At 47.9% G+C, this 20,214-nt stretch overlaps 1 protein-coding gene across 1 annotated transcript in view; it reads left to right on the top strand.

Annotated features, from left to right (window-relative positions):
* Fz2 (frizzled 2) overlaps window positions 1–20,214 on the top strand; it is a 190,893-nt gene that overhangs the window by 72,923 nt on the left and 97,756 nt on the right. The gene's annotated exons all lie outside the window — the stretch shown is intronic.

Here is a 20,214-nt window from a genome sequence, read left to right as displayed (position 1 = left end):
CCTGAAGAACGCGGAATCTCTGTCTTTCTCTCTCAGCTAGCCGTTGATCGAGGCGAGCGAACGAGCCGCGAAGCGTTCGGTAGATGAGTCTAAGCTTGCCGCGGCGGGCAGGAGCGTCGTTCCCGTGGCACACGTGGACGAGTATTATGTTCGCACGCGAAACACTGCATTTTCAGCCGACCCACGGCATCTCACACTCCCACAGGGCGAAACATTGTTTCCTCGAAAAGTTCTATCCCTTCGGTTCCCCTCGTTTCTCCGGCGTAATTACGAGAACGCGAGAGTAATTCCCGCGAGTATCGCGCCTCGAAAAACGCGGCGAAAGTGGAGGAAAAAGAGGCACTGGCTACGTTTCGACCGGAAGTTTCGAGGTTTCGACGCGAGGTATTTCTCCTCGCGGCGCGAGACGAGTTTTACGAGCGCTGGACCAGGCCTGCCACGGTCCCGCCGCCTTCTTCGGGCCCTTCCCCTCTCATTCTATCCGCCGCTCGGCCAGGTGAGGCCCCGGGACCTTACCTCTTTTCCACCAACGCCGTTTCCCTCCCTTCCTCTCGTTCTCTCGCCTGGCCAATGCTCCTTGCAAGATCACTCCTCCTCCCGGCCGTTGTTGCCAGATCCTCTCTGGAGCACCGATCGCGCGATCAAAAAGGATACACGCGCGTCGCGGCTCCATTCCAGCTAGCAACGAATAGCTCGTCGTACCTATCCCACGATCGACTCGATGCGCCGCTTTTTCCTCCAACTATCAACAACGACCCTTCCTCAGTTTATGCCACGTCCCCCGCCCGCCCCTTTATCCTCCTTTAAATCGCGGCGAAACGCAAGATCCGCTTGCTCCGCGCTTTCCCTCCGACTCTTCACTCTTTTTCGTTTTTCCTCCTTGCTCCCAGAGATGACGGTTTCCACGAGTGGTTTTTGCCCGGTCGCGCGATATTGCCGCAGCGCGGTGCCTCCTAGTTTTACCGGCAAAATGAGATCGTCCTTTTATCCGCGTCGCTCTAGGGATCCAGACGGTCCTTTCTCGACCCGGCTCCGATTCTACCCGAGTGTACCATACGCCGGATCGTGATTCAGACGCTTCAACTTCAGCTTCCGTTGCCGATCGCTCGCGTGCAGCGTTTGATGCACTCTCGATGCACCGAGGATCGAAAATACGAATTTCATCGCAAAATAATTTTAAGCACCCACTCGTAAGTAAACTCTGCTAGGAAATAAATTGGCTAGCGAAGTAATTAATAGAAGTGGCCACTTTTCAACCCTGAAGTATAATTACGTTGGAATCTGGCTTGGTCGTAGCAATTTGTGACGTTGGTTTCCGCTGTCATTCCAACAGGATACGTTTTATCTTTCCTTGCTCCTCATTTCACTTGCCTTTCCATCCTCCACAGTACCGTGATATTACGCGGTGGAAATGATAAATCGCAGATACATATCACACCTGTCCCTTGCAGACGTAGTTATTCCTCGGTAAGATTTCCGCTCGATTTTTCGTGTCTCGATTTAATCGATCGACGGTAAGGTAGAGGGAATCCTGTGATGATGCGATGACGTGTATCGATCGATGGTCCAAGGAGCATCGATCGTGTGATAAATACGCTGGAGGGCGTTAAAATCGATCCGGAAATCGTTGAAACCATCGATCATTTTTAATTGTACTTCATTCAACCATTATTGGGATCGGTAAAAGAAGAAGCTCGGAAATGCGAGGAGGAAATATGAAAACAGCTATTTAAATCTTAATTGCATACATGGTTTCGTGCTGTCAAACGCGAGCAAATATTATCTCGTCTCGCTTGAATCGTCCCAATTGCAATTAAAACGCTGGTAAAAAGCTCTCGCAAAGCGTTTCCACGCTTGAAATCTCGATGAAAGTTTATACCAGCGTGCTGTTTGGAAACGATGGCCGCCACGCGAAATCGTACATAATTTTATATAATATGGCACACATTAAGAGTGAAGTGTTCTACGGTTGGCGGATGAGACGGGAATTTCCGATGGTAATATCCGCGGCAGTTTTTCTCCCAGCCGCCGCATGAAAATGGAGTACATCCCTGGGCTGGCGGTAATAATCGGGGAAAGATCACTTAATGGCCCTTTACGATAAGAGCCACCGCTATTCGCACCTCCGCGAATTTGCTGTTAGCGCCTAACAAAATTGCCGCATTATGTCGTTTAACGCCCTCGGAAATACAGCGCATCGGGTACGAGAGAGAATAAAAGTTAGCTGCCACGAGGCTGACGGGGGTGGTGAAGGGGCGACGAAAAAAGAGACGGGAAACAGTGGCCGGGGTGGAGGAAATTACACGGGATGTCCGCGTGTGATAGGACGCGATATGTGACGCGTCGGCTCCACAACACGGAGAAAGGTGTCAGAGAGTGCGCGATGGCGCAACCAGGGCCGAGGATCGTGCTGCATAATAGATGCGTCTGCTGCGCTTTAGTGCAAACAGGAACAAAATTCCTCGGTGCACTCGTTGCAACAATTGAATCGGTAATCAAGCCGTCCTCGATAATCGAATCAGCGATCCGGTACACGCGTAATTGAAATTTCGCAGCCGACCACTGCAAATATCCACCCCACCCACCCCTTTCACCCGGTGTCTCTTTTCTCTCCCTCCCACGGCTTCTTTCTCTCCCTTGTCGTTAGCCGCGAAATTGCCCCGACGAGTTTTCGGCCGCTCGTCGAAAATGTGGCGAATCGGCGATCTTACAAATTGTCATCGTTGCAGGCCGGAAAAAAACGGGATAAGGGGAGGGAGAAAAAGAGGTGGCCAAAAAATCGATCGTTGCTGGTCGACGGCGTATGTAGTATGATCGACAGCGACGTCGATGCCACCCAGCGTGCATTCGCGTTTCACGGTATAATTCGACGCGACGCGTGAAATCGTATTTCCAGCGTGGAAAAGTTCTCGCGATGAAACGACCGGGCTCGATGGTGTCAAAAACAGACGCGACCGTGCACCATCCTCAGCCGGAGGAATCGCAGAATATTGAGCCAGTTCGACGGAGGAAAGTTCCGCGCTTTTGTATACGAAAGAAGAAGACAACTCGGTAAACTGTCCGGTTTCGAAAAAATATGAGTTGTCTTCAACAATGTACAAAAGGCCAAAGAAAAAGTACGAGCCTTAAAGAATCGTCCCTATAGAAAGCAGCTGTACAACAGAAGCGATCGAACGTTCTATTACTTTCGACATGTCGATGCTCCCGTTAAAAAGATCGCATTCTTCCTCGTTCCATTTTTTTAACGCTCACAGCCGGAATTGTAAAGGGGGGAGGTATTAATTATCGCGAGCCAGGGAAAAAATGGGCACTTAATTAACCAGGCTGACTGGATCAGATGTTCTTATTCGCGCAACGGTGTCACAGGCGAAAGAGTTTTCTTCGGGCGGACTTCATTTCGCGGAGCGTGAATAAAGGGTGTCCGGGGTAGAAAAGGGAGACGTGGTAAATCCGCCCCCTCGCCGGTGTTTCGCGTAAATTGACCCTGACGAAGGAAGCATTTCTGTAAACTACTTTCATTCCGTCCCTTTTGTGTCGCCTCGTCGCGGCTTTGCCCTGAAAAGATTCCGCGCGTCTATGGAAAATGCACCGGTTGGCATTCGCGCGCGACTCAATATCAATTGTACACAGTAATTATTAGCAACGCCATTGTCGCTGACCAGAGACCGTCTTAATAATCGGCCTGCCGAATGCCGGATCGTTTCGTGTCGCCATAGAAAACCGTTTCGTAGACGGTCAGATTGTGAAACGGGGTTTCTTCGGGACGTGCAAATCGTGTTTAATTAGAGAAAGTTGAAGACGCCAGATGAAACTAAGGTGTACCGAGCACGGCCGTGGAATTGAACATTCTTTGAAGCCAGTGGAACATCTTTCGGAAATAATGTGGAATTAGGATCTGAGTATACACGTTGACAAACAAGGAAGTAAAAACACGATGTCCCTCTTCGCTAAAATTTGCTCTTTCTGAACACACGCTGCTCGCTAATGCTCTCTCAAAATTCTCTTTCTGGACTCTAAACTCTTTTTCACCACTGTTCACCCTCAAGAAGACTCGGCCCTACACACAAACAACCACGTACACTCGCAAGCGCCACTTAGCCATATCCACGTATGCTCGCGCTCTTTACACTCCGAACGCGTGCAACATGCGTTCTAAAAAAACTTTCTTTCAACTATTTATTAGCAACTCTTTTTTTTGTGTCATTCGTTCATTTCTGCATTCAAGATTCTCTTTTCCCAATAGTATTTCAATTCCATCGATCAAGGTAGATAAAATGCACCCTTTCTTCCTACAAAATGGATTCAACAACGGTCACGCCGAACTGTAATTCATTCGCGCGGTGCAACGTGTAACGCGTGCTTCGCTATCGAACGCCGATAAAGCGCCTGCTCGCAGAAGATTGCGATCTCTATTTCGCCGCAGAAAATTGAAACCAGAAGCCCGGCGAAGCTTTTTGAAGCAGTTACACGGCAGTCGAACCGGGAACTCGTGCATCCTATTCACCTTGTGCCGTTGCCGCGGCATCCGCGTCCCCCAAGCAGTTTTTGCGTGATGTAAACACAAAACTCGCATCACGGAAGAGAGATAGGGAAAGCCGTATCGTGGACCTTCCGTCGTGTACACACCCAGCCGTCTTGCGAACGCAGGGCGGAGGGTTTTTCTAAAGACGCGACACAGGGAATGTTTAATACGCGGAACAATGCTCGACACGCTTTCCTGCGACTCCCACTTACATTCACGTATCCGTCCGCTCCATTATCTTTTCAGGGACGTCCACTTTGTGCCGTTTCCTTTCCCCCCCCCCCCCCCTCCCTTTCTCGTCACCGCCAGCGATAGTAGCTTTTTTTACCCTGCCACGAACGCGAGAAACTAGCTCAATTTCTACGCCGCGAAACAGCGGGCGAATGATCGCGTCGCGCTTGGTCACGGAAACGTCAGCCGTGGGGAAAATTCGAGCAAGTCGCTGCGAACGCGGGGATTTATCAGCGGCGTAAATCAGCCGGCGATACGCGAACGTTTAACGCGACGTTGGAATTTATGCACGACCATCCGGGAGAGAGAATTTATATCGAGCCGATCGGATGCCTGCATCGGATGGTCGGCGAAATAAAGCGATCATGTGTAAATTCGTTATAAACCGGCTCTCGTTATGAGTTCGCCCGGCTAGGAGAAAAATCTCGTTAATTTTATGGATATATGCGAGAGATCGAAACTATTAGTTTGAAAAGCAGACAGAACAGCTGATTGTCGAAGGCTCGTTAGAATAATGATAAGTGAACGAAAATCTGGGCTGTAACGTGTTTCGTTCGATCGAACAGCTTATACGAATAATATTTTAATATTCAAATGTTTCGGAGTGTTACTGATTTGCTGGTGAAATATCGTTATTATTCATCTGCAAATCAAGATAAATGTCCCTCTGATGCACGGGGATGAAAAGAGTCGTTCATATGAAATTGAAGCATACAATTTTACGCACCAAATTGTTAATGGAAGCTATGGTTTCGAAAAACTCTGAAAGCATCCTCGTGGAAACGCGGGAACTAAAATTAAACTACAAACGATTCCACCGTAAAATAATTCCAGCAAGAAGCGATCGAACCGAATCTAGAGGAAAGGAAAGTGACTCGAATCGTCCACGGTTCTTCGCATTAAATATCTCCATTCGAGAGCAGCTTACGCACGCACGAGGTATAACGCGAATCATCCCTTCGGAGCAGCAACCTAAATCGAAACTCATTCCAGTGGCACTAAACTCCCATACCGGCAGACAGAGCCAGTTGGCACCCTTCGAAGTCCGATAGTTAATAAAGGATTTAACAGAGACGTAAACGGGAAATTCGAACGCGATGGGGAGAGCGCGGGCGTGCGTCAACGGTGGTTTCCGTTTTCGCGCGAACAGGCGTCGCAACCGGTCTCGTCGGACAGCGTTTCACGGTATCTCTGCAGGACCTATCCCATGGCGCGCGGAAGCCCTCGCCTCTATACTGTCACGGTCCCCGTGCACAGAGATACGGACGCGCGAGTGTGCCGGGGTCCCTCCATTCTCCTTCGTAGCCCATTATGCTCTCGTGAATGGAGTCCGCGTTCGAGTACGAGATTCGAATCGGCACCCCGACCATCGTCGACACTTCGCCTCTGTTCGAACTGTCAATGGCGCGGAGGGCGAACGACACGAGAGGAACGAACCGTTTCACGACAATGGAAACTCCGCGCCGCGCACGTAGACGAGCCGGTGGCTCCGCGTTTTTTTCCTCCGCGTCGCCTGGTCGGTTGTCAGTCTATCGGCTGACACGTACTCGAGGAAAAAAGGATATCGATGGCTGCAATGAAATAACGGCCGCAACGAACAACTTTGGAGCCGCGAGGGTCACCCCTTACTCGCGGCACGCCTAGACGACGCGTTTGGAGACGCTCGCGTTCGCGAAGCTGATCGCGGTTAATTTCGGTGTCAGTAGACGCGTGCAGTAACGATTCTGGTTCTGCTAATGTGAACTTGGTTTGGAACGTGGCTTGGTAGTCCGATGGGAAATGTCTCTGTTCGTGTAGCGCAATTGTTTGCCAATAACCACGACACGCGTTTTGTGTTTCTGTTTGTACTATCAACTACTGCTTGTTGGTAGAAACGTAGGGAAGTAATGGAAAAAGCATACAACGAAATGACTTTGGGCGTCGGTAATGCTATCAATTCTAAAATTGCCAGTGCGGATCCCAACGCGACACCTAAAGGAACTCTGAAAGCATTCTTCTGCGTTGCGTACACTTTGCGCCAAACTATTTATCCCGCGCGACCGTACGATCGACAGGATTAGAGCGTCGAGACGAATCGAGCGACAAATGAGTCATTTGCTGTCGGGACAGCAGCAGCGGCAATTGGATTTTTGTCAAGTTCGCTCGTCCCCTCTCGACGCCGGTTCGACAGCTTCGAAGCTCCAATCGCGCGTACCCTGTCTCCTGGCCAAAGTGACTCTTATTGCTTTCTTTTAATTTGCGACTGCTCACACGCGCGTCCGAGTTTCGCCCCTCGGTTGCCGCGTACCGTTCATACGCGTACTGTACAGGGTGTCCCGGGGTGGGTAGGTGGATGGGAAGAGTATACTCTGTGTAGGAATGAGTTGGAAACGTAAAACAAAGTTCTTCGATTTTAAGTGAAACATTTAGGAAAACACAAACGATACTCTTTTAAAAATACATACTCGACAAACTCTCGAACTCGATCTTCTCGGGTAACGCAAGTTTCGAACGGAAACTTGCCTTTGCATCCAAAATTAATCTCCAGGCCGGATGCAATGCCAGCCATTCAGCGACACCCTGTATGCCAACGTTCGATCGCCGGTTAACGTCATAAGGGCAGAGGGAAATCGGGCCGGTGACGATCGGGAACCGGTGCAGGCCATCGTCCTCCGAAAACGGGTCCTCGAATCGTCGAAACGTGTAACGACCATTCGACGGGGTAACGAAGAGCAACTTCACCACCCGCGGCGAACCAATTACCCCTGGGGAGGGGTGAAGAATTTTTCAGGGGTTCTCGCGAACGCATTGTGTCTACAAGATCGTTATTTCTTGTCGATTTCGAAGCGTACCTCTGTCTGCGACCACGGTGAATACCGGCACAATTAAGATCCCCGACGGAGGTAATGGGAAACGTTTATTCTCTTCTTAATACTTCAATATCCGGAACTAGGGGGGGAGGGGGCTTTGGTATTTTTCTCGTGATCGTCCCCTCCTTGGCTCATTGAGAGCAACTTTATCGTTTGCTATCGATTTTATCCTGTACTTCGCCCCTCTCCCTCTACGTCGTGCACCGTGTGATTATTGTCGTTGTCCGTTGCGCTACGCTTGTCGTTGCTGCCCTTTTTTTAGTCATTTTACTCGTCGCTTAAAAGGGCCATTTGCAAGCAACTATTAGAAATCAATACTTCCTAGATTACTACCTCCTGTGACCGTGCCAGCTTTTTCAATTCGAAAATATCCCTTCGATACGGTGTAGAGCAAATATATTGGATATTGACTTCTGGCAATTACTAGTATCTAGGTTCTCTCTTTGGAAACAATCAATATCGAGTTTTAGTTGTTAATAACGAGAAACATTTTAGCTGGAAAATCTTCCGATAAGTCAAAGTGAGACAATCTACAAATCTGAAGCAAATAGTCGTTATCTATCGACCTCGCAAGTTTCCAAATTCAAGTTTCCAAAGTATCGCACACTTCATCGAGCGAAGATGGCCTTTGCTCCTCGTTACTAATCCAGTGAATCAGACTTTGTCCAAACCTGAACCCTCCGCCGACGAATAACATTCCCGCAAAACGATCGTAAATCAAACCTATCGTCCGAGCAAACCTAACCGTTCGCAGTGAAGAAAAAAGTATCACAATCGTCGAACGACCGTGTTTATCCAAGGCATGTCAAACAACGCGTGTTTTCCGCGGTTGGAAGCTCGTTCCTCGCGCGTTTAGGCAGTTGCGAGCGAATACCAGCGGGCATTTTCCCCGGCAATCCTGATCTCGGTCGAGCCGGTAAAACCGCTAATGCCGCATCCATTATAACATCACATTCGATTTGGCATATCCGCGGAGGTATTCGACAACACGGGCATCCCTCGCGCCGTGGGCGATGACACGTACCCAGAGGGTGCTCGTACGCGTCCGAATTTCTGTGGTGCAATTTCAAGAGCTCCGCTCGCCGCGTCGCTTCTCTCATTCATATTCATCGAAATCGAAGCTGCCTGTGCGTACTTACGCCCTGTTATAGAGCAGAATTTGACGCTGACACTCTTCATCTTTGGTCGTACGCGTTATCCGTGGAAATGCACCGCGATGTAGCACTTTGCGCTGACCGCTAAAGGGGTTGTGTTTAGCGATAACGAGACATTGTTGGAATCGTGGAAGCTTATTCTATTTCTGAAACATTAACCTGCGTCAAGTATCATAGTTTATTGTTAAAAGATACTGTGCTCTAACGGATGAGATGTTCACCATTGAGCCAGGTGTTAACGAACTGTTTAAAAAGGGTTGGGGGTTCGAACGTGCAGACGTAGCCCCGCGTTAAAGTAGCGACGAGGCCGTGTGCATTGTCCGTGCACGTGTGGCAGAAACCAATGAAACGGTTCACGACTGACGCCTCCTCGATCGAGGGGATCCGCGTTGCCCCAAGGCAATGTCCCGATTGGATCCCACATCTACCACTATTCCCGACCGCGGATAGTAATACGAGCTGTGCATGTATAGGCACCGCAGCTCCCCGAATACGCTCGACAATGCCAGGTATTTAGCCAACCGGCCGTTAATACGAATTCGCGTGGCTGACTGGCCGGCTGGATCGGTTCGCTAATTATCCCCTCGGTTAACTTTCTCGCGCACACCTTCCTCTGACTGCCGAGGAAGCGATTTCACCGTGAAATCGACAAGACGCCCAGGGACAGTTTCATAAAACATTTCTGGCATCTCGAACGGTTTCCCCGCGACTTCTTATTACGTTAATCTCGCCCCCTTTTCGATTTCGTGTAATCGGTTAAATCAGTCTAATACCAGGACCAATTAACTCCCTTTCAACCTTCTCCACCACCCCCTGCCTCCCTACCCTTGGCTCTTTGGGTAAAAAGAATTCGAATCCGAATTAACCGGGTCTTTCACCGAACATCCACCGTTGCGGTGTCTCCGTTGATAGCGATTCACGCTTTGTAGACGCAATTAAACGTTTAATTGCGCGATCGTTTGTACGGGTTTCCCTGTCCGCCTTTGGCAGCGTTACGGCCCTTTGATCGAAAGATGCTACCCTCTCTGATGGTCGCATTCATAAACCTGTTTCCATATTCACTTCCCTGGTAACATCACCGTGACCCCGCTCGCTGATTGGACGCGGTTGAAACGCCATCGGTAATTAACAGCGGGTAATTATCCGGTGAGTACCCGACGGCGAAAGAGTACCGGTTTGTTAGCTGAACAGGAGTGGTTGCTGCGAAGAATCGTTGCAACCGAAGACACTTGCCGGTATCAAAAACGTTGCAAATCAGAGCCACTCGACCGGTCGAATTGATTATCAATCTTATCGGAAACCGTTCGGATCGTAAGATCCGCGGCCCTTGACGAGCGGCGCCTTGCGCAATGCGGACTCGGACTCGCTTATTGGCCCCCCGTCTGTTTGCGAATCTGCAATTCCTTTCGCGTCTGTTGGCGCGATTAGCAATCGCTTTGCGAGCCTGAGGGCTGCGTTCGCGAGCGTTGCGTTCGCCTCTCAAACGATCCTCCTTCACTCTCTCGATCCGATAGTCGTCGATCTTTTTACCGACTGACAGCGTGCGTGTGCTTGTGATCGAATCATTCGTCAGATTCGATCGCCATAACTCGCGATTGAACGCGAGAAGGGTTCCAGAGTTAAAACTAAGTCGTTCAGCGAGGAACGATGCCACTGGATAGTTTAGAGCTTCCTCCTATTCGACGGCCGTTACCACTTGTTTGGGTTACTACGTCCGGATCAAAGGTCCCAATTTTCCATTCACGAACCGTATCTTTGGTACGTACATTTCATTTGGATGGAACATTAACGCGAACCGAGCAGTGACGATCCAAGGAAGTGAGTAAGGTTCAAAGGGGAAGCGGTGATAGGTAGACGGGCACGTCGTCGTGTTGCGCGAGGCGAAACGTAGAGAAATAGGCAAGCTACGGCGGGAAAAGAGGTAAAGGTACGCGGAAAGAGAGCGGGAGATTCGGGGAAAGGACGCGAGGAAAGAAAAGGGTATTTGGAAAAGCGATGCTCCTGTCGTAAAACGGTGAGGGAAGTGAGAAACGAGATCGTCAAAGCTCTGGCACGCATCCTTTAATCCCTTAATCCACCGCTGCCTTACGAGAATTCTCTCTTCGACACCGGAACTGTGAATTTTCAAGATCTGCCGGTGTAACGGGCGTCGGGGCAACGATGGAGAAAGAGGGAGAGAAACGTACGGCGAGAAAGCGGGGGTAGGAAAGGAAAGAGACATTTTACGGTTCAGACTTTTCAGAGCTGCGATGCGGGAATTACCGACACGCTGTTTGAAATTAAAGCAAGGGCGCCAGGGCAAAGGGTTGTACACAGGGAGGCTCGTGCGCGTACACCAACACGCCTGTCCGAAAGGAAGAGTGGCAAAGAGAAGCGAAAATGCATATGACCCCGCGTAAAGGTTCTTAAAGATATTCCGCTGGCAGCAATGTAAATTTTTCCATCCACCACCTCTTTCGCGCGACGTTTGTGCCCCGCAAGAATGAAACGAATTTAATCTTATATTTTTTTCTCTTATTTGTTCGCAACTCGGCTTTCCCTTTGAATTTTCCTCCCTTTCTTTCTCTCTGTGCGCGCACGCCTATCAGCCCCTTGCTATGCAACATTCCTCCCCTTCCCTCCCTTTTCCCTGCTTTTCCCGAACTATATTGCATTCGCGGACCCGTGCACGGACCCGATATGAAAGACGAAATCTCCAAGGGCTTTTCCGACACGCTCTGCAAATAAAGCCGCGCGGTATTATGTTACCAGCGACATATGAATCGTTGCGACCTATCGAGGGACCCTAGGTTTCCACTTTGCCAACTTAATGACTCCAATAAAGACACCTTCAGTGGTGTTTATCGAATCGATGATTTTTCCTTACGAACTGACTGCAGCCTCGTCGCAACCCCCTGCCCATTCGATTTCGCCTAGCGACCGTGGCTCGCGGGAAGGGCTGATTTTCAAACTTATAGCCCGCTCGGTCTGAAAGTTCGAAGGAACGCCATTATCCGGTGGGGGAACGGCCGAATTCAAAGAAAACAGCCGCGGGATTGTGAAAGCGTCGAAAGAAAATGACCTACAAGGGAGTCGCTTTCAACGTGACTCGCTGGGTCCATGACAACGCCAACTTTTTTCCACCGCGAAACTCCCCGCCGTGTATTTTCATAATCGATTTCGCGTGGGGGGTGGTGCACGCGAAAAAAAGAAGGGAGAAGGAGGGACAATCGGAGGGACGCGGATCGATGCGATGGCTTTCACGTTCGCAGAAGTTTCGCAGCGGCGACGACGCGTAGACAAGACAAACTTATCTCGTTCCGATGGGACACTCGATTGACGAACCAGTCGCTACGATCACGGAGGTTCGTTTAAACTTTTAGTACGACAAATTTAGGCACACATGTATCCAGCTATGTAATAAAAGTTTAAGAGTTACAAAGGGGATGAACAGGACGGAGAAAAAATATGCGTGACCAACGGTTATTTCCACGTTTCGAGAATTAGAGCGCGTCCCTGGTCGGCTACGTGATGAATTGGCTGCATCAATTACCATGTCCCGGGTTCACAGTTCAACCCGTTCGGTTATCGCGCGTTCGCGTTCTATGCACGTTCGACAAACGAATCGCGCGTGTGCAGAGGGAAAAGAAAAAAAAAAAAAAAGAAAAAGCGTACGCGCCCGCATTCGCTTTGCATCGCTGCCGTGTACACGCGGTATATTTAAAGGCGAGACCACGCGGCTCGCGATAAATACGAGGGCATAGGTATCCGTGAATGAGGACCGACGAAGAAGACCGTTGAGCGGAGGCATGGTTCTTTTTAGTAATTAAAAATTACGCGCCGCGACCGGTGTGCGTCAAAGCGCACGGCTTCGTTAATATATTCAGACCGTGTGGGCCTTTGCCCCCGCAAAAAGACGCGACAAAGTTAGTGCCTATTTCCCTCGTTCTCCGTCCTCTCACACCCCAAACGGGCTCTACCCCCTGCTCACCTCCCCCTCCTCATTCATACCGTTGCCTCTTCCTTTCTTCCGTTCGTTCTTTCCGCCCCTCTGACTGACGATAATCTTTCCTGATTTTCCAGCAGGAATTCTAATTTCTTCTGCCGGCAAAGAGTGGTAAGTAGTCGCCGATGCGGAAATCGCCCCCGTCGAGTGATAATATCCCTGGCTCGGGTCGCATCGATGGCGCAAACAGGTCTGAGTAATTCTTCTCTGACTGTGAGCGAATTACGTGAATCGTATTGGATAATTTTCGTTCCGGCGGACTTTTAATCGATCTCCCTCTGAAAAGTTAGTTCGTTAGTGCTTGTTCGACGTACGATGCTTTACTTTGTTTCGTCATTCTAAATATTATGTTGCGTTCTAACGTTCTACATCAACTGAGACACCATAGCCCCATTGAAATCAATAGCTCGCAATGTGTCGCATGAGATTTTGTTTGCAGACGAACCGGGTGGTATCAACCTCGAAAAAATGGAGCGGTGAGAATCGAACATGTGTTTCACGGTTTTCGGTTACTGTTCGTCTAAGGTTTCATGTTAATCGCTGTCCTTTTTTCCGACGGCTTTCCCGATAAATTTTCAAATACCCCTCTCGCGCTGGTGCTACGAAAAAATATACAACAAAAAATTCTAAACCAGACACACCCGATTTTGTTGGTTGTCCCCTATGGTTCTATTCATCTGTGTTCCCTTAAATTAAATTTCCCTGCCGATTCCATAAATACTGTAAATGGTCCAGAGATTCTCGAAAGAAGTCTATGAGTCCGCAATTTATACTTACACCGAAGCTATTCACCTTATTAATATCCGCATTACATTCTTCCGCAATTACACAAGTCTTCGCCGCGTAAATAAGAATATGACAAGGAAGAAGAGGAACCAGAGAGCGTTGCAGGGTTAATAATCAGCCGCTTATTGTTAGTTAATTTCTTTAATTTATTTTTTCCGCCGCGTTATTGACATTTCAATTAAGCCCACGAGAACGCAGGGTTGAATGGTAATTTAATATCCAGCAAAGATTCCCGTTGCACCGGCGAGTAACTCGCAAATCGCTTTCAGTTTAATTTGCAGTCTAAAAACGTATTCAGGGATCGCTTTTATTCGCAGGTCTGTCGCTGAACTCTGGCTGGAATAATAAACAGTCCGGAGAAGCTCGATCCAGGAGGGCGCGGATTATTTTCCGGTGTCGTCGTAAAACTGTCAGCAACATCGTCCAGCAATCATCACCTGCAACCATAATCGGGTGAGTCCCATACATCGTACTTTATTCCGCTCGCACAAACTTTACGGAAATCAGCCGTAAACGAGCCTGGTGGCACGTGTCTCATACGAAAGTAAAAGGGAGAAACTTGAACAGCGTTTCATCGATTTTATCGACTCTTGCATCAAAAGAATAGGGAGAATACCGATCGATGCAGTCTCTGACGTTGCGCAGAATAAAGCTATCGAGGAAAATTGTTCAATTTCGATGTCTTCGTATGTCAAAGTCAAGTTAAAAACGGAAGCCACTCTGGCATCGGATAAGAATCGTAAAAAAACTTATTGACGAGAACCAATCTTCGGAAAATTCTTCGCAACGTACCAGACTGGATAGTAGTTTATTCACTACGGGAATAAGAAAAGAATATTTTTCTAGATATAGTGTCGCGAGTAGTAAAAGAATTCAATCCAATTTGTGCTCGTAGTTTACGAGCCTGAAGTTCGCAAAACTATTTCTACCTTTCATGTTGCCTCTTTTTATTCTTCAAATTTTAATCCATTATTCAGATATTCAATGTTATTACGATATTGAAGAAAATTTAATGATGATTGTAAAAAAGTAGGAACAGTACTTTAAAAAACCAGCGGTTAAAAATGCAGAACTATTTCTCCATGTAATTTGCAAAGAGCCACCACAATTCACAGGAAGCTCTACTAATCGATCGTTACTTTGGTCGGGCGCGTTACATTTTTTCCCTGCAGACAAAAAACATAAAAAAAAAAAGGGAAAAAGAGAGAAATTTATCTACCGTTCACGGTTCCCCCTTTTATTCTTCCCGTTCGTCACGCGTTTAAAAACTCGCGCGACGATAAATCGCAATTGATGAAATTCATTGCGCATACTTCTGGCGTATTCAATTGGTGGCACAATTTTATTTGAAATTTACGCATCGCTGAAAAACCGGCTGACCAAAAATACGCGGCAGGATATTTCAGCCAGCCCTTTCAACAACGACGCGCGCCCGATAGGCTCCGCGCTGAAAAAGGGCGCGCATTTTTCCCCATCGCAATGATTTCCTCTCATCGAGTCTATCCGTCTCGTTTCCCACCACCTATCGTTCCGTGCCCCCATTTTTCAAAATCATTCGCCATATATCACGAATGCACCGACGCTCGCGTGGGAGTGCATTGCTCTCTCCATTTGAGCGGAATAGTGGTTCGATGAAAAGATTCGATAATTATTAGACTTTCGGATCAAATACACCTAGGTGAAATGACGTGAAACGACTCTGCGTCGTGTTCGATTTAATAAAATTTAATAATACTGTATTATTTACATCATGAATGTAGGCTTTTCATAATGGCGAATAAACGATTCAATGAAAAACGATTTCGCTGAAAGAGATGTATAGAGAGCAAAAAGGGGTGGTGAATTGGATTATCCGGATATATTGCGTCAATCGAAGTCGATAGCATACTTCGAATGAATATCGCTATTTAGATTTCTAGAATAGATCTCGATACTTTTTAAAGCATAAGTGGAAGTTACTAATTTTTATCGATACAGAGACAAGGTTGATTAATCCCTTCGAATTAGTGAAAATTCTCTGCTCTTCTGAACTATTCATTCGTGGAACGTTTTGCATTTCATACTATCGATTCGACCTTCCTAATATCTGGTTAAAACTAACCTGACGGGTAACCTAGATTAACGGGCTTACCGAAAATTTTCCGGACTAATGAAATTCGTCGCTCGGTTAAGTGACATCATAAGCCTCTTATTTATAGTAACCTAAATCTCCTACGGGAAAGTCTGTGTCGCAACGCTTTGCGGTGAACGCGGTGAACGGTGCAAAACCAAAGTTTAACATCGCAAAGTTGCGGTTTAAAGTTAGCGTCTTTGAGAGCGATTATACGCTGCGCCATCGAAGCACAGTGATTTTATTTAGCAACACCTGTTTATGCACGGTTTATGGACATGCATAATTTTAATTAAAGCGTTAATAGCGTGAGGTTATTTTTGCTCTTTACGCCTTTGCTGTTAAAAAAGAAAGGAATGTTACCGATACGATCTTTTATATCGTATACCTAGCTTTAGAAAGCTTAAAAATACACATCTACGAATATAAAGAACAATTTTATAAAGAAAGCAGAGGCCTGTTTAATGATTCATACGTCAAATTACAACTTTCCATAACAAATTCAGAAAACAACCCCGTTTGAGAGACGTAATGGTCCTCGAAACTTCACTGCAATGCGAAATCGTGTCAAACAGTGCGAAATGATCGTTCGAGGCGAAACAACGATGGAGAACCATCGAACGAGCGTTACAAAATTCCAACATTAGCCGACAGCAGTGACACGTGACCGATTTTAACGTGGTATCTCGCGGCGTACGGCTACGTTTAATTGGCTGGTACCGCGGATCCTTAAGCGGTCGCTAATTTTCGCAGACAAGACTCTCCGAGCCGGCGATGGCGCCCAACACCCCCTGGCTGAACGATCGTTATGTAATGTTTCGCCTTAATTGCGGATTCGACCCGCTGACGGTCCACGCGCCGGCTGTCCTGGCCTGCAACTCCCGCGCGATACACTTTTAATTGCGTCCAGATTTGCAATTCAGATTCCCTGAACGGCACGGCGCGGCGGCTCGACTCTTGCATACAACATTCGAAATTCGAAATTCGCTCGAGTGCTGACGGAAGACAAAATACCTTCCACGCGTCCTGCTATCCAACCGCCCCTCACGAGAGGGTGGCTCTTGATTATCGTCGTGTGACGACGCGGAATCCTGCCGTCGGCTTCAAAATGTCTGCATATCGATGTCGTACGGGAATCTGGTGAATGAAATTGTCGCTGGAATGGCATTTAGATTCGCCTCATCGATGATTATTAACCATTTGCGGTATCAATTAAATTCGATTAATACCGGTGGTCGACTAATTGATTTGAAATCGATAAGCTACCCTCGGAAATACCGTTGATTCTCGATAAAAATCCTCTCGCGTAATTGATTTATTTCAACCCCCTCGAATTGATATTCTCCCAGTGCGGTGTGTGAAAAACGACTCGCAATTCCACCGTCGACAAAAGGATGCTCCTCGCCGGACAACGTTGCGAATTTACGCGCTCGATGATAAAACTGAAAGAACTTAGCCGGACGACGTTAGTCTGTGGTCGTGTTTACCACACAACGTTAAAAGTTCCACGTGAAACATAGTTTTCCCAAGTCTCCTCGTCTTCCCAACACCATGTAACGTTCTCTTCGAAGCAGTCCACCTAAAGGAACATCAGTGGATTATCTGGGTTACGATCGCCTCGTAAAAGTGCTCTTTAAATGGCCCTGTGAACACGATCCTCCTATGCGCAAATTGAAATTTTATAGTAGAAAATTTCTCGATCAAAAGAGAGCAAAGCCGTGAAGATGCTTCAGCGTTAGGAACTCGTTTTCTTAGGATATCGATGCAGGAGCAGCTTAAGCGGTCATATTCAGAGACTCCATCGTTGCTAAACTCCTGAATCACAAACGTTTCCCAATATTCGTCCTGCGATCGGCTCTTAAACGTAAATATTTCCCGAGCGTGCTCGCCCGATAAGCAAACAGTGGTTGCTTAACAGAATATTCGCATTGAGGGAGGAATCAGATCGGCCAAGGAGTCGGCGTGCAGCGCCGCGCGTTGCCTCTTCGTCGTCGATCCACGGGAAGATGCCCTTTTAAAAGGAAATCGTGCGCTCTATGAACGGCATAATTTCTTTCTGTACGGCTTATCGTTTTCCCAATATGTGCCTGGCAGATGCTACCGTTCCGCCGATAAGATGACCCGCGCACGGTTCGATGTATCGGGCACGGGGCAAGGGGAATGAGAGAAATGGAGATCGATCGGTCGGCCGATTCTCTCCTTTTGAAGGAGCCGTCGCGTTAACCCCGTGCCGGCTCCTCGAACGCTCCGCGATACGTTCTTATTCTTCGACAGCGCGTTGCCAGCGCAAAAGGGGGCCAAAGGCGTTCTCTATCGCGGCGGGTGTTGCCATGACACCATGGAACCTCCAACCTCCCTCCGCTTCTAAATCTTTCCCTCCTCGGCCACCCTTTTCACCTCTTCCAGTTCGTGCTCGATGCTCGTGTACACACGCCCGCGGGCGACTACAATCTCCTGCTTCAAATTCGCTGGAATCACTCGTAAAACACCGTGGCTCCACTTAGAGTTCTCTATTTATTGGCCGGATTCGCACATCCCCGCATCCGTGCCGCTGCATTCGTGCTCGCGCATCCGGAATTTTTCTACCAGGACAAATCCTGTATCGTAATTGTGCTATGGTGCCCGATCGGGACGACTTTTTAACGATAATGTCCACAAAGTACTTTCGAAGTCTTGGCATAACGTTGATGAAGTACGTTGGATGCCAGGTAATAGTAAAGAGATTGACAGCATCGCGATATCTACCCAATTATTTTCTTGTCTTTACGTTTCTTACAGCGAAAGATTGTTCCCAGCGATCCATCACTCGTTGAAAGGTGCAATTATAATCTCGGCTTGTTTAGAAGTCCACAGACCTGGTAGTATCAAGATTCAGGACCTGTTTGAGCTATTACGTGTTTGAACTTTGATATACAAACTTCTCGTACCTGCAATCAACAAATTATAAGCTTCGCACCGAGCTTCAACTAGTATCTCGGCAATCAGAGCAGAAACTAGAATGAAATGGCACGTGAAATCTCACGTTACCCACGCTCCGTTCCTCCGTAACGAAGTAAACTCTTCAATCTTCCAGTTGTTAGCGCATTTGTTCGCAAATCGGTGTTCGCGAAGAACCACGGGGGACAGAGAATGGTGTTCGCGACGCAACTCACGGGTCCAGCCTCGTGCTCGCATGGAAAAACGAGCACCGCGTATGAAATGTTATACGAGGGTACCCATGGAAGATTTTTACCAGCGTACCCCGGATTCCGTGCCATTACGCTTGCACAGCTTAAAGCCACCATGCAAAATCTCTTTCTGGCAAGGACTCGGAACGTCCCTACCCATTCGAAAATGCACCCTGGCACCGATCCAACAGCGTCCTGCTCTTTCTCCTTTAGTCCCTTCCTCTTTGACACCGCGTCTTCCGATGTCGTACATCCTGCCTTTCTGCGCATTTCGCAGTCACCACGGGTTCCCTCCCTTCAAAACTTTCCCGCAGCGAGCACGATCTCTGCGTATACTTTTTTCTGTTCCATTTTCCTTCCTCCTTTCTTTCTCTTTTTACTTTTTTACGTCCCCCCGTGTACCTCGTCGCGAACAAACCGCGTACAAGCAGCGGCCGATTGCAAGAGTTTCGGGTGAAAATGGCCTCGAACGCCCTGCAATTTATGCGCGGTAGGTAGATACGTATAATTTTGTCAGCTGCACGATTGATACAGCGATTCGTGCTCGATTTATTTTCGCCAGAGCAGCGACTGCTTTACGATTCAACGGAAAAAATTGTTCGCTGATGATTCCCGAGTAACTGATAATGAGGTATTTTAATATCGAAGCGATGAGACATATATTGCCAATATTCGCGAGATCTGCTAGCGACGTATGAATATTGTAAAGCGATGATAATTTTAAATTAATTTCGATCGATTTCCGATTCACTTTTTTATGATAATATTGAAGCCCCGCGCTCGGCTTATAAACTTTGGTAAACATTACAAAATGTATGGAATATACACCGCGTCGTTTCTCTGTTTTTCCGGCTAGTAGACGGTTTAAAACCCCTGCAATTTTTATCGAGAGCAAGCACACCGATCATCGCGCGCTAAAATGTTTACCCTTCCCGGATTCGTCCGGAGCTGCCGAAAAACAAGATTTCAATCCGATCGGGAATAAATTGCCAGAGCATAATCGATACTCGGCAGAGAGAAAGCGAGCGAGATAGAATGAAAAAGTGAGAGGCAGCGAGGTCGGGTAGATAGCTTTTCTTCGTTATGAAAATTTACCGTTGTGCACGGCTGGATTTATCGGGGGGTTGAATTTACAGGCTGGTACGCGGGCGGTCGCCTGCTAGCCTTTCCAAACGATAAATTTCTTGGACTTTATCCAGCCACGTTCGTCCGTGTTTGTCTTACGTTTAAACTTCGCCCATTCCCGTTCATATCCGGGGATAGCCACCCCTCGAGGGTCCTCTACTTTTTCGCGGGCAGGTCCCCGCGTCGCGCTTAATTAGCCGGGAACAAGTTCCAAAATTACGCTTCCGCTTTGATCACCGGGAAGGACGGCCAAAACGCGGCGGTGTTAAAAGGTAAACGTTTGAA

This window comes from Xylocopa sonorina, chromosome 6, assembly GCF_050948175.1.
Source record: "Xylocopa sonorina isolate GNS202 chromosome 6, iyXylSono1_principal, whole genome shotgun sequence".
Lineage (NCBI taxonomy): Eukaryota > Metazoa > Arthropoda > Insecta > Hymenoptera > Apidae > Xylocopa > Xylocopa sonorina.
The sequence above is the reverse complement of the archived record's forward strand: the minus strand, read 5'-3'. Positions and strand labels throughout refer to the sequence as shown.